The sequence below is a fragment of the Ictidomys tridecemlineatus genome, chromosome 7 (assembly GCF_052094955.1).
Source record: "Ictidomys tridecemlineatus isolate mIctTri1 chromosome 7, mIctTri1.hap1, whole genome shotgun sequence".
Taxonomy (NCBI): Eukaryota; Metazoa; Chordata; class Mammalia; order Rodentia; family Sciuridae; genus Ictidomys; species Ictidomys tridecemlineatus.
In genome coordinates, this window is record NC_135483.1 from 34,916,868 (window position 1) to 34,930,560 (window position 13,693).

The following is a 13,693-nucleotide window of genomic DNA, read 5'->3' on the forward strand; positions in this document are numbered from 1 at the left end:
AAAGGATCTTAGGGGTGCCCTGCTCCAGCCCCCTGGTTTCACCCATAGGGAAGTAGACTCACAGACGTTAGGCGAAACTCCCATGATCCTCGTGGAGCCCAGCAGGTGGTGGGGCTGGGACATGAGCCCAGCCCTCCGCCACCACGGAGAGGTTGCCTTTGGACTTGATTCACCCATCGTAAGCTCTTTCTGTGCCTTAGGTCACTGCTCATTGTTGCCAAGTGTTAACAGAGAACTGAGATATAAAGGTCATTTCTAACTCTTAAGGTTCTGTTTAATGAGTTTGTTCTTTGTTTTTCATTTTTACCAAAGATAATCATTCATCTATGGAGCTCTTGAGACTTGGCCAACGTGTCAAAGGTCTGGATGAGACTGCCAGTAATGCTGGGATGGGAAGGAATGCTACAGTCTCCCGGGATCCAGCATGCAGCATCCCACGCGTCCACACTCCTTGCCCCCTGCAAAGGCCCAAGGAGGGACTATCTTACATGGTTAAAGGGCAGCAGCAAGTTTCAGTCTCCCAGGAATGCCCTGAAACCGACCACTGTCCAATCAAGCTAAGGAGATTAACTAAGTAAGGAGAATAGAAACTACGGAAGGAGGGTAAGGCTGGACAAAGTTCCTACTTTCTTGTGAGAGATGAAAAGGACCCTTGGAATTAGAGATCTCCATTCCCATCTGGATTCTCCCAGCTTCATGCTTTAAGTCTTTGGAAAAGTTGCATCTTTAGGGTCCTGAAGAATATGATGTGTTCTCCAAGGAAACGAGCTCCAGTCCAGGGTAAGAGAAAGAGTGCCACCACCCTACTTGAGGTACCACTGGCCCTGACTTCCAAGACCATGGGAGGTGCCAAGGGTTGGGGGAGAGGCAGAGAGACAGGAAATAAAAAGCTATGAGTCCTGGGGGGTGGGGGTGGGGAGCCAAGGCTACTACCGTCAAAAGGGTGGAACTTCAAGTAGATGGTTCAGCCTGCTGAGGCCACAGGCTGTTGAGAAAGAATTTCCAAGGCTCCTTCCAGCTCTACTGAAACATGGGGCTGGGAAGCCAACAAACCTCTGGGATGTGGGGCAAAACAGAGGGGCAGCAGGAGTAGATCCAACTGTAGCCTACAGGGATTCCTTTAGAGGACACAGTACCCAAGTTACAAGTCCAAGTCCAAGGTATGACTACCTGGGTTTAAATCACAGCTTCTCCACTTACTAGATATGGAACAGGTATTTGGGAGATGCTTAAATCTTAGTTTTCTCAATTGAAAATAATTGAAATAATAATACTTACCTAATATTGTTCAATAACTATCAGATATATGAAGTACTTATCATAGCATCTGGCACTACATTGCATAAGAAGTTACCCCCAAATTTAGTGGCTTAGAACAACAATTATTATCCGAGAGTTTCTGTGGGGCAGGGATCTGTGAACAGCTCAATTGGACACTTATGGCTCAGTATCTCTCATGAGTTTGCTCAAAATGTTGACCCAGTGGTCTCATCTGAAGGCTTGGCTGGAGGTGGAGAGAGGCACACCCCAGATCAATCACATGGTCATTGGCAGCCTCAGTCCTTCACCATGAGGTCCTCTACCCAGGGCTGCCTCACAGCCTGGCAGATGGTTTTCTGGACACACAAGCCAGAAGAGAGAAAGAGAAAGAGCCCAAGAAGGAAGTCACAGTCTTTTTATAACCTCGTCTCAGAAGAGATAGCCCATCACTTCTGATATATCCTATTCATTAGAAGCCCACAAAGAGAGAGGTTATACAGGGTATGAAGAAAAGGAGGCAGCAGTCCCACTGGGGACTACCTTAGAGAATTTCTATCACAGTGTTTAATTTGTTTTTTAAATTTTTGTACCAGGGATTGAACCCAGGGGTGCTTAAACACTGAGCCACATCCTCCACTCTTTTTAAATTATTTTGAGACAGGTTCTTGATAAGTGGCTTACGGCCTCACTAATTTGCTGAGTGTGGTTTTGAACTTGCGATTCTTCTGCCTCAGACTCCCAAGCTGCTGGAATTACAGGCATGTGCCACCATGCTTGGGTGCCTATTTTTATTATTCCATTTTGGAACTTATTCCCCAAACTTTCCTCCATTTGTGCCACTACAAGTTTCCACTTCGTTTTGCTGCTGCTCTTCATGCTTCCAGGAATGCTTCCTCCAGATATTTCCATTTCCCACCCCAACCCAACCTGTCAGGCCAGACGCAAATGCTACTTCCATGAAACTTTTGAAAATCACCTCCTTGCAGAAAGTAGTTATTTCAGTCTCTGATGTCTTAATAAGGAAGAATAGACAAATGGGCTTTCAGTTTGGGGCATCCTGAATCAATGAGGAACCAGTTCTGTTAGATATGGCAGAAATTGCCTTCATATCTCTGCTTGTGTTGAGCTAGCTGAGCACCTACCCAAGTGCTAATCCTTAAGATTAGGCTTCTCTATCAAGGTGATGTAGATAAAAAAGTAAGGACTCTTCTGAAGAGTGAGCTCCAATAGCCCTAATAATATATGCGATATTATGGTTTGGATTCGAATTATCCCCCAAAGGCCATGTTTTGAAAGCTCAGTCACCAATCTGTGGCACTACTGGGAAATGATGGAACCTCTGGGAGGTGGGGCCTAATGGAAGGAAGTTAAGTCACTGAGAGCATGCATTTGAAGGATATATTGAGACTCTGTCCCTTCTCTCTCTTTTTGGCTTTCTGATGTCCATGAGGTGAGAAGCGTTGCTCCACCACATGCCTCCTACCATGATGCTCTGCCTTGTCACAGCCCAAAGAAATGGGGCCAAGTGACCATGGACTGGAACCTCTGAAACCATCAGCAAATATGAATGTTTCCTCCTTATCAGTTGATCATATCAGGTGTTTTGTCATAGCAACAGAAAGCTAACTAACACATGCAGACAAGAGCCATCTGCTCAACATGGAAATAAATTCTTTGGAAGAGAAATCTGTGGGAGGTTCATTCTTCTATGAATTCTCTTAGGAGTTTGAAAATTCCATCTTCCAACAAGGATCCCTTGGGCCTGAAAAGGGCCTTATTCCACACCAGAATACTGTTCTCTAATAGGTCTAGTTGTCCCCAAAAGATGAACTTCCACAGGGTGTCCCTGGGGGTTATGGAAAATAAGGGAAGAGACAGGCCAGTGCAGCGAGTATTGGGGTGGAGTCTTGGATCCAAATGAAGCCAATTTGACCACAGTTCTCAGCAGAGGGGCATCAAGTCAATTTAGAAGGAGAAGAGAAAGAAATTTACCCACATTATTCACTCACAGGGTGCCAGACACTGAACAGAGCGATGAATCTCACTGAGTCCCCAGAAAAGCCTGATGAGGAAGGTGGTATTTTCTGCATTTTTGGATAAGGAAACTGAAGTTCAGTGAGGTGAAATGGCTGTGCCAGGTCACACTTGTCAGAATACAGGACCGCTTGACTCCAGGCCTGTGTTCATTCCATAATCCCTTTAAAAAATGATTGTGGAAGAACAAAGGGAACAGCAGGGTTATGAGCCAAGCTAACTAAAGTAACTCCAAAAATAGCTATTACAGACCAAGCATGAAGTTACATTTAGTTCTCCAAGATCCTCCTAAGCCAAATTTTAGCAAGTCTTCCCTTATTGTTCCCGAGTTGCACAATAAGCAAAGCTTCTACCCAGGCAACTTGGGAGAGACAGCGAGAAAGAATGAATATTACCTATTTTTTTTTCAAAAAAATAGATGACATTATTCCATTTTATGCTCCTACAACAAAATAGCTGAGACTAGATAATTTATAAAGAACAGAGATATATCTCTTCTGCCTTCCTCCACAGCCCCACACTGCTTTCCTTTTTGTAGTACTGGGGATCAAACCCAGACTGGCTTTACCACTGAGCTGTATCCCAACCCTTTTTATTTTTTTTATTTTGAGATAGGATCTGGCTAAGTTGCTGAGGCTGGCCTAGAACTTACAATTCTCCTGCAACAGCCTCCTGAGTAGCTGGGATAACAGGCAAGTGTCACCAAGTCCTGCCAGAGACTATTTCTTACAGTTCTGGAAGCTGAGAAGTTCAATCAAGGGGTATGCATTTGGTGAGGGCTTTTTTGATGCATTATTTCATGGCAAGGGACAGAGGGACAGGAGGGCATGGGGGGGCCGGGGAGGAGAGAAAGGGAGAGAAAGTAGGGGAAGAGACAGAGGAGGCTGAAATCATCTTTTTATCAGAAGCCACTCCCCACATAATGGCATTAGTCCATTCATGAAGGCAGCGCCCTGGTGACTAATGACTTGTAAAAGGTCCCACCTCTTGATACTATTGCATTGGGTATTAAGTTTCCAGCACATGAACTTTGAGGATGCATTCAAACCATAGCAAGGATGCTTAGTACAATTAAAAACAAGACCTTTCTGGGTGTAGGTGGCACGTGCCTGCAATCCCAGCAGCTAGGGAGGCTGAGACAGGAGGACTGCAAGTTCAAAGTCAGCCTCAGCAACGGCAAGGCGCTAAGCAACTTAGAAAGATGCTGTCTCTAAATAACATTCAAAATAGGGCTGGGGATGTGGCTCAGTGGCCAAGTGCCCTGAGTTCAATCCCCAGTACCCACCCCTGAAGCAAACAAACAAACAAAAAGACCTCCACAGTCCCTTGCCCCCTATTATCAGACCACCTTTATTAGACAATGCCTACTAAAAATGATGACATTCATAACCAGAAAATTAACAGGTTGGAAAATCGAAATACCAACTTCTATTCTTCCATAAACCCTCTTCCTCTCTCCTCATTCTTTCTATCTTGAATTTCTGTGGTTCTTTGGAGATCGGGTCAGCTTTCCTGTCTCAAAGGAGGTGTTTTATGAAAGAAAGCAGAAGGCTCTGGCCAGGACAAGATGAGGGACTGATTCAAGTCCACTAGGGAAGAGAGTGGGCCCATCTCTTTTTGCTCACCCGCCCTTGATGACATGGACTGGTTTAAGTTGCTTTTGAGCCTTCGGTCGGATATGGTTGGGGAGGGACACGGTGGGCTAGAAGAGTGCAGTTGAGACAATATGGCAACATTGGAGTCTCTCAACAGATGTTTAGTTGGCACAAACTTTCACAAGCACGGGGCTAGTGGGTAAAATGGGAACTTTACAGGGACACTCAAACCCTGCCCTCAAGGGATTTAAGGGAAAAATATAATGTGCACACACAGCTTAAAAATAGGGCAGCATCTTATAAATGCCATTAGAAAATCAAATCAAATTTGAATTACTTAAAAGAGAAGGGAATTCTAACACATGCTACAGCATAGTTAAACCTTAGGGACATTATGCTAAGTGCTATAAGCCAGTCACAAAAACAAGTGTTGTGTGACTCAACTTAGGAGGTACCTAGATTAGTCATACATAAATAAAATAAAAAATAGCATGGTTGACACAGGGGCTGAGGGGAGGAGAAATGAGGAATTGTTACTGGGTAGGTAGAGTTTAAGTTTTTCAAGACGAATAAGTTTTGGAGCTTGATTATAGAACAATGTGAATGTGCTTAACACTGCTGAGCCGTGCGTGCTTAAAAATGGTTAAGGTGGTAAATTTTATATTATTTACATATATTTTACTACAATTAGAATTTTAAAAAATGCAAATACAAAACAAATAACCCCTACTGACCTGCAGAAAATGAAATAATTATACATCTAACCAGGGATACTAAAGAAGGCTTGAGGGAGGAAGGGGCATTTGAACTGAGCCCTTTAAAATAGATGGGCAGAAAAGAACATTCTAGGCAAACAGCTGCAGGAGCAAATGCAAACAAACAAAAAATGATTTCTCTCTTGCATTTCACCAGCCCTTAACAAAAAAACATCTTCCCAGAGATCAAAATATCTTCGAAAAGATCCAACTGCCTGAGCCTGCATTTGAGACTGCTAAATCACCTGCACCTCTGCCTGTCTTCATCTCATTCTCTCTCTCTTTCCCTCTCTCTCTCTCATCTTCTGAATTTTTCAAAATAAAACCCTTGACAAAGGTTTGCCTTCAGCCTAGCAGCAGCTTTCCTTGAGGTCTCTTTAATAACCGCAGACACCCTGAGACTCACGCCTTTATTAGCACACCTTGTTTTGCTCTTCTTTTTTCTCCTTGGATACCAGAAGCTTAAGAAGAAATTACCTCACCACCCACAACAGGCAGGTCCCTACTGTAAAAACAGGCCGTTGACAGACACTTCACTGCAATTCTCCCCAAGCCCTGCAGCCTTGGACCAGAGAGGAAAGGGAAGAGCTTCTCATTTATACTTCATTTGCAGACAGAAGTCAAGGGGAGGGTGGGCTCCACAGAGAATTTCTTCATCTTTGGAAGGATTATTACAGCCAGAACTTATTATTCTCCCTGTTCATCATGGAAACTTGAGACAAGAATCAGGCCTTTTCTGCTAGGAATGGTACCCAGGCAAAGAGAAAGCACCTAAGCTGCAGTAAGAGATTCTTCCCGCCCTGCCCACTGCCCTACCAGAAATGCAGATTGTCCTTATAGCCTCACCAGCAGGGCTGCAATGGGAGGGTAGGTGTCATTAGGCAGCTCACCCACAGGCCACAGAGAACAGAATGCATAGTAGGCAGGCACAAGCCATGAGAGCAAATTGAGTGAAACCCAAATGAAACCTCGATTTCATTCTGCCCAGTGAGATTTGGAGATGCTGCTGGATCTCCTATTGCAGCATTGTCTTGTGTTCAGTTTTCTGCCTTTTCTTCCTGTTCTTAATTCTCAATAATTACCTTCAGTTCTGATTCAGTACCTGTACCCTTGTTTGGGATGGCCCCAGTCAAGTCCTGGAAATAGTACAAGAAGGATTATCACAGGCCCTGCCTCCTTTCCACAAAGTCTGTGGCCAGGCTGGAGACTTCCTGTGCCCTTAATAAGCAGCTCAGCCTAGCTAATTTCCAAGAAGTAAAGGGCTGGAGAGAAAATGGGAGCTCAGTGTGAACTGGGGAGCCTGTTTGATGTTTCCTTTGTTGGGACTAATCCTTTGGGAAATTGGGGGACATAAATTCTAATTTAGGGACCACAGTTCTTCCTTAATGTCTTTTCAATTACATTAAAAAGGACAACAACAAAATCATGGAATCGGCATTAGAAGTAACCTTAGGTGATCTCTGGGCCAAGCCCACAAGATGCAAGAATTGTCCATCAGCATCTCAGCCCACTTCTGCTGGCTCAAATAATCCGACATTTCTCTGATGTACATTCTATTCAACTTCTTTTGTGAGTGAAATTAACTGTTTGAAAATTCTTTCTAAAACTAAATGAAAATTAAAATCTGCTTCTTTGTCATTGGCGGTGATGCACAGCTGTAGTCCCAGTGACTCAGGAGACTAAGGCAGGGTGATTGTGATTTGGAGACCATTCTGGGCAACTTAATGAAACCCTGCGTCAAAAAATTAAAAGGTCTGGGGATGTAGCTCAATCATAAAGCACCCCTGGGTTCAATCTCCTGTACAAAAACATACAAAAAAATCTGCTTATTTCCTCTTTTCCACCTATACATACTACTGCCTGGCATATGTGCCACTAATATGTAAGTTGGCTAATCAATTGGCTCACTGGTTGAATACATGTTCGATTAGATTAAGCAGAATAAATTGGGAAGAGGAAAAAAAAGGAGAGAAAGTAATTGTGATGAGAGGTAGTAGGTTGGTGGGAAGGAAGGGAGAAACAGACCTTTTTTCTTGGAAGATGTTTTTCTTTTGCAGGGGCTAGCAACGGGGAGGGAGGGCCTGGTTGTTCCAGCAAATGTTCTCATTCTTTAACATCTCTTAAACGAACCAACAAACAACTGCAAAAAAAAAAAAAAATCAACATTCCCATTTACAAGTAAATCAAATTTGACAAATATATTTATTTGTAAAATGAATTACATAATTTTTTATTATAAAGGATGCTAAATATAAATATTACCTATTTTCTCAATTGCTTGCTCATGATTCCTCTCTCTCTCTCCCCACTTCTCTTTTTGCCTCCCCCTGCCACACACACACACACACTGCACAACTTACAAACCATTTCTTCCTGATCTTTGGAGAGTGAGCAATCTAGATAAAAGCCAGCTAACAATTATCCTTGCTCTGGCTCAAGCACCCTCTTGCTCTTCCTCTCACCCCTGAACAGATGTCCCCACCACAGCCAATCAGAACCCCAAAGGCCCTCTTTGGTACCCCTCCCTGCCCTACTCCTACACACCCTTCCAGGCTCCATAAGCTGGCAGGGCTGCTTGGCGAGAGCAGGCACCTCTCCCAGGCAGCAGACAGGCGGGCACACAGAGGCGGACACACAGGCTTTGCTGAGCATCTTTTCTTGCCTTGTGGGAGGATTGGGGAGAATTCCCAGGGTGCAAACTGCCAGCACTTTCTTAATCTCAAAATGAGGATGGGGATGGGGACTTCATTGGAGGTCCTGGACTTGGGCTCCAAAAATCAGATGTTTCCCTTTCCTCTCTCCCTCCCACCCCCTTGCACAGCCCAGGAACGGTTCCCACCCATCAGACAAACAGCACACTCGCCACCCCCCCCCCGCCCCCACGAACAGCAGAGAGGCCCTTGCCAGTTTGTCTGGTGTCTCAGTCTTCCCTGGGGGAGCCCATTCTCCAGCACATCCCTTCTGGAGGGGCACTGGCTTGCAGCAAGCACGTCAGCAAAGGCACAGAGGCCGCTACCCAAAGTGCCACTTATTCTACATCCTTCCAGAATTGGTACACTCCTGTCCCCACTCCAGTTCCCCTCTCTGTCTCTTCCTCCACCACACTAGCATCTGGGATCAGGGTGCCATGGCCACTAGCTCCAATGAGATGGACAGTAGGAATCTGTACCCAGCTTTCAGGCAGCAAGGACAGCCAATAATTCCTGCCAGACAGATCCTCTCAGCATCTGTAATTCAACTACAGATAGACCCTTGGCTTTTTGCACTCCATTTTGCAGATGATTGTAGCTATAGCCCATCAAGCCTCTACTAGATTTTCTCCATGTCTTTGTACACAAAATGCTTAGGGTAGAAAGGACTCTAGGTGTGAATCAGTGTTTAAGGTGCTCATAAATGCATCTGATCTGCTAGAAGATTTATATCCATTCATCAAATACATTCAGTCCCAGTCCCATGAATCTGTATCGATCATTGCCTTCCTACCTCAGCACTTTGTTGGATCAGATACTTCTGGTATTTTCCATGTTGCTCCATTCTGCAGCTAGTGAGGGGTGCCTATGTGTCCCTCCATTCAGGTCAAGATCTCCATGAAGACAGGTCATGGTCCTCCTGAGTCTCTTCCAGCTTCTGGGACTGATTGTGATACACAGAAAATACTTAAAGATGTGTACAATGAAATTCCACCTCCCTTTCCCTTGCCCTGAGCCATGACTAGTGAGTTATCCTTAGTGGAAGGAGACTCCCCCTCCATCAGAATGGCTCCCATGTTTATTTGAGTCTGGTTAAGACTTAATAGAATCAGAATGTGCTAGAAGTCCTCCCCAGGCTGTCTGTGACTCCAGAGCCAGCACTCTGTCTTGGGTCAGTTTCAATAGTACCAGTTCCAGTAGAGCCAGTGGTGAGCTGGAGCTACATTTTATTTGTGAAAATCTATTGTTGATTTTCAGGAAATTTGAAAGCAACTGACATCATATTGTGAGCTTAGAATCTTATGTGTTAGGAGAAATTGATAAATAATACAACATCAGGGTTTCTCTCCAACCAGATAGTCAGTTTAAACATTAAACTTACCCATTTTGGAGACTGATTTCAAAGTTCAACGTTCACCAGAGGGTCCCAAGGTTGTCATTCTCAGTGCAACTTGGAGTGAGTACATTTCCAGAGCCCACCAGATGTTTAAGCTTGGCAAAAGATACCCCTGGAAAACCCCGGCCTTCATTGAGCCCTCCTTGTTCTATAGTCTAACTATGGAAACAACAAAGTCTCCTCTACTTTTGACCTTATCCAGGTCAGCTCAGCTCAAGACACACAGCAAGTGTGTGCCACCTGACTCCACAACAAAGTAACTCCTCCAGCCAGGCCTGGGAAGGAAAGGAAAGAAGGGTTTTAGGAGAGCTCAAGCCCCATCACCCTCCATTTGCTTGTGGAGTCCCCCACAAAGAAAGCAGAATGAGGATGAGCAGTGAGTCAAGGGGTCATGAGCACACTTTTTTTCTAGGCCTGTCCATACTGATCTTCGGTGGAGGTAGCCATAGCCTGCAGACATTCAGTATTTCAAACATCAAATCTCCTGTTAAAGTTGGCATCACCACTGAAAATGCAGGGAGGGGCACATTGTTCTCTTCTTTTCTTCTTTTTGGTTGTGGTGCTGGGGATTGAGCCTGGGGCCTCACCCATGCACCCAACCACTGAGCCATATCCCCAGCCCAGTGGTGTACTTTTAAGAAACAGACATTATTGTACTCAAAGCAGCATCCAAATACAGAAATCTAACATGTATGTTTATATTTGGGTTTTATTTGTTGTTTTTTTCCCCCAAAAAATTTGGAGGGTGTTTCAGAAAAAGCAAATATGGAGACTTCTGAGCAGGAACCAGGAGGAAAGCAGATCAGGGGCTGCCAAAGTCTCCAGGCCCAAAGAGGAGCCTGAGAAAATGGATTAACCTTTCCAGGGTATGAGGGTCTTTGCAGAAGGAGCATTTTCCAAAACTAACAATGTTTTCCCAAGTGCCTGCCTCACAGTGTGGCCAAAGTCCAATTCAAAAATGCCTCTGAAAATTTTAAGGCAACAACTTAGATCATTTTACCTCAAAGTGGAAATAAGTGACCTTGGACTAACATTGGAATGATTGAAGTGCACGTGTTATTCCGATATCCGATCTGTTACCAGAGCCCAAGAGAGTAAAACAATTCCTCCCTTCAACCTTCCTCAGCCTCCTGCCCTGACAGAACCTTCCAGAACTGAGCAATTTGGACTTAAATATGCTAATGACTCCTGCTCATTTTCCTCTAGCAAAGTGCTCCTTTCCATATCTTGAGTCCCTGTCTCCTGATCTGTCAGCTGTAAATCATGTCACATAGTAGGGACTGCTGAAGCCCCTTATGTTGTTTAAAAAAAAATTAATTAATTAAATGGCCAGGCACCACCCTGCCTTCCACTCAGCTAGGAGGACAGTGCTCTCTCCCATTTCTGGTGCACACAGGCTGCAATATTTCCGGGGGGGGGGTGTGTGACGGTTGGGACTAAGCTTCCCCTTCTGTCAGGCCTCAGGTATGTGAAAAGCCTTTTGAAGAATGCTTCATGGTGGCTCTGGGTCGTAGCTCAGCCATGGCTCTCCAGCTCAGGGACAGTATTCTCAAGGCTTGCTTTCCCCTTATCTGTCCAAATACCTTAGACTTATGCCCAGTTCATGCTCCTGACACCAGGGTGATAGACCATCTGCTCGTGGAGATGTGGTCAATACCTGTGGCTTTTCTCAACATTTCTGATTTTTCAGAGATGTCATCTGTCTTCCTCACATATGTGAATGCCAAGTTCATACGTTCCAAGCTAACGGATTGCCCTCTGCAGCATTCACTAGCAAGTTTTTTGAGGGACATTATTGAAAACCTTTGGACTTTGGAGTCAAAGTCTCCCACCAGAATAAATTTTTTTGTGTGTGTAAAAAACAACTCTGTTTCTCATTGCCAACTTGAATAAGTGACACTATGTTTTTACTACAAATGTATACTTTATATACAATACATATGTATTTTACTGTGAATATGTTTTTGTCAAATTTAAGTCTTTAAAAACTCAAATCAAGTTGTTTACCATTACAGTATATTCAGGCTATGTACTAAAAGAGATAAAAAAAAATACAAACCACATTATTTGGGCTCAAGGACTGTGAAGTCTTGTTAAGAGAATTTTACCAAACAAGGTGAATACGGTGTTAGATCTGTGGGATACAAACACCATCAGCCCAAGTACAAGTTTATAACCCTGACATCTCTAGAAAAGCAGATTTCAACCACAGAATGGGCCTGACACTGAGCATGGATGATAGCCAGATTCTTAACTAGCAACTATTTTATGAACAGAACTGAAATGACCTCCAGAGGGACAATTAAAAAAAAAAAGAAGAAGAAGAAGAAAAAATCCTTCTATAAAGAACCTTGTGGAAAACAGTAACTGATTCTTTTAACAGGCCCTACTTTGAGAAGCCATATTCTGGCTCTGTGTTTCCAGAATAAGGTGGAGGAAAGAGACTCACTGGCTCACAGAAAATGTGGGAGCTTTGCTCATCTCATGATATATTCTACTCCATAGCATGAAGGCTCCAGATCTCTGTCACCCGGTCAAAAGAGTTCATCTGACCAAAACTTACATACATTACAACCTCCATTCCCATCTCATACCATCACCGTCCACATCTCTTAGAAACTAAGGCCATTATCGCAGAAAGGGAAAAGCAAGATTTATCCCTGGTGCAACCTTGGACACAACTCCTCTCAAGAGGTCTCAGCATCTTTTGACAACGTGGAACTATCCAGAGTACGAAAGATTTAGAGATGACTTGCCTGTTTCGGTAGTGAGAGTTTCACTGAGTCTCCACCTATGACCAGATTAAATCAATCACATGATCCAGTTACATAGATTCACTTTGTGCAATCTAGGAGAAAAGAAAAAGCAAAGTGTTTCATCTTAAAAGTGGGGACAGGTTATCATGCCACTTAACAGATGATAAAATTTAGAGTATCTGATACTGGGGAAAAGGGGAAATACTAACCAAAATAGTTCTCAATCTTCCCCTGGACTTCTCAAAGGCTGAGTGACTTTGGCCAAGTTGTGTTTCGCATTGTTTTCTTCACATTTAAAATTAAGTTATGCCAGTGGCTCAGGAGGTGGAGGCAGGAGGATCGTGAGCTCAAAGCCAGCCTCAGCAAAAGTGAGGCGCTAAGCAACTCAATGAGACTCTGTCTCTAAATAAAATACAAAATAAGGGGTGGGGATGTGGCTCAGCGGTCGAGTGCCCCTGATTTCAATCCCTGGTACCCCTTCCCCACAAAATGAAGGTATGATGACCTCAACTACTATGTATAACTATAATAATGCTCTAATAAAATAAAATAAAATGAAAGCATGACCTTTAGAATCTCTTGCAGTTATCAGAATCTAAAAATCTTTGACTTATGCTAGACAGAGATGGTCTCATTCTTAAATAAGTGACCCTTATCTAAGTTTCTGCAGGTATTAATCTTCAGCCTCCCAAGAAACACACAGAGCCACACACTATGGTCCGAGGCAGAATCCTTCTCTGGGAAACCTAAAAGGAGTCCTGTGGGCAGCCAAGGTGACCTGCTTACACTGGCCTTTCTGTCACACTTAACACAGAAACAGACTGATGATCTGCAGGCATTAATGGCTCTGAAAAAATAGGGAGTTGGAAACCACCAGACTTTTAAACACAGCTGGATGAAATTTCAAGAAGAAAAGTCTAGATGACAAATGACACTAGACTGCCACGCTGTCTGCACTTCATTCTGGCAATGATTGGGTACCTGGATGCCAGGTTCTCCAAACCTAGGCTAACCCCTGCTCCAAAGCATTTGAAGATGTGGTTGGGAGAAGGGTTACAGTGAGGGCAGGGTGAGGTGCATCAGTGTGGAGGGACAAGCGCCCTCTGTGCTCCCCTGGGCCCCTGAATGCAGCATTGTTTGTGCAACTGGTAATCGGAGCTTCTCTGGTGTGTCATGTACAGTACAGGCGTCACCCGCCCTGCCTGCT

General features: G+C 44.1%; 1 long non-coding RNA gene across 1 annotated transcript; it reads left to right on the forward strand.

The window, feature by feature from the left end:
- The first annotated feature begins 316 nt into the window (after window positions 1–316).
- On the forward strand, window positions 317–12,700 carry LOC144365444 (uncharacterized). The gene is made up of 2 exons (XR_013423882.1): window positions 317–780; window positions 7,055–12,700. It is a non-coding gene; the product is annotated as an uncharacterized LOC144365444 (long non-coding RNA).
- The last annotated feature ends 993 nt before the right edge of the window (window positions 12,701–13,693 follow it).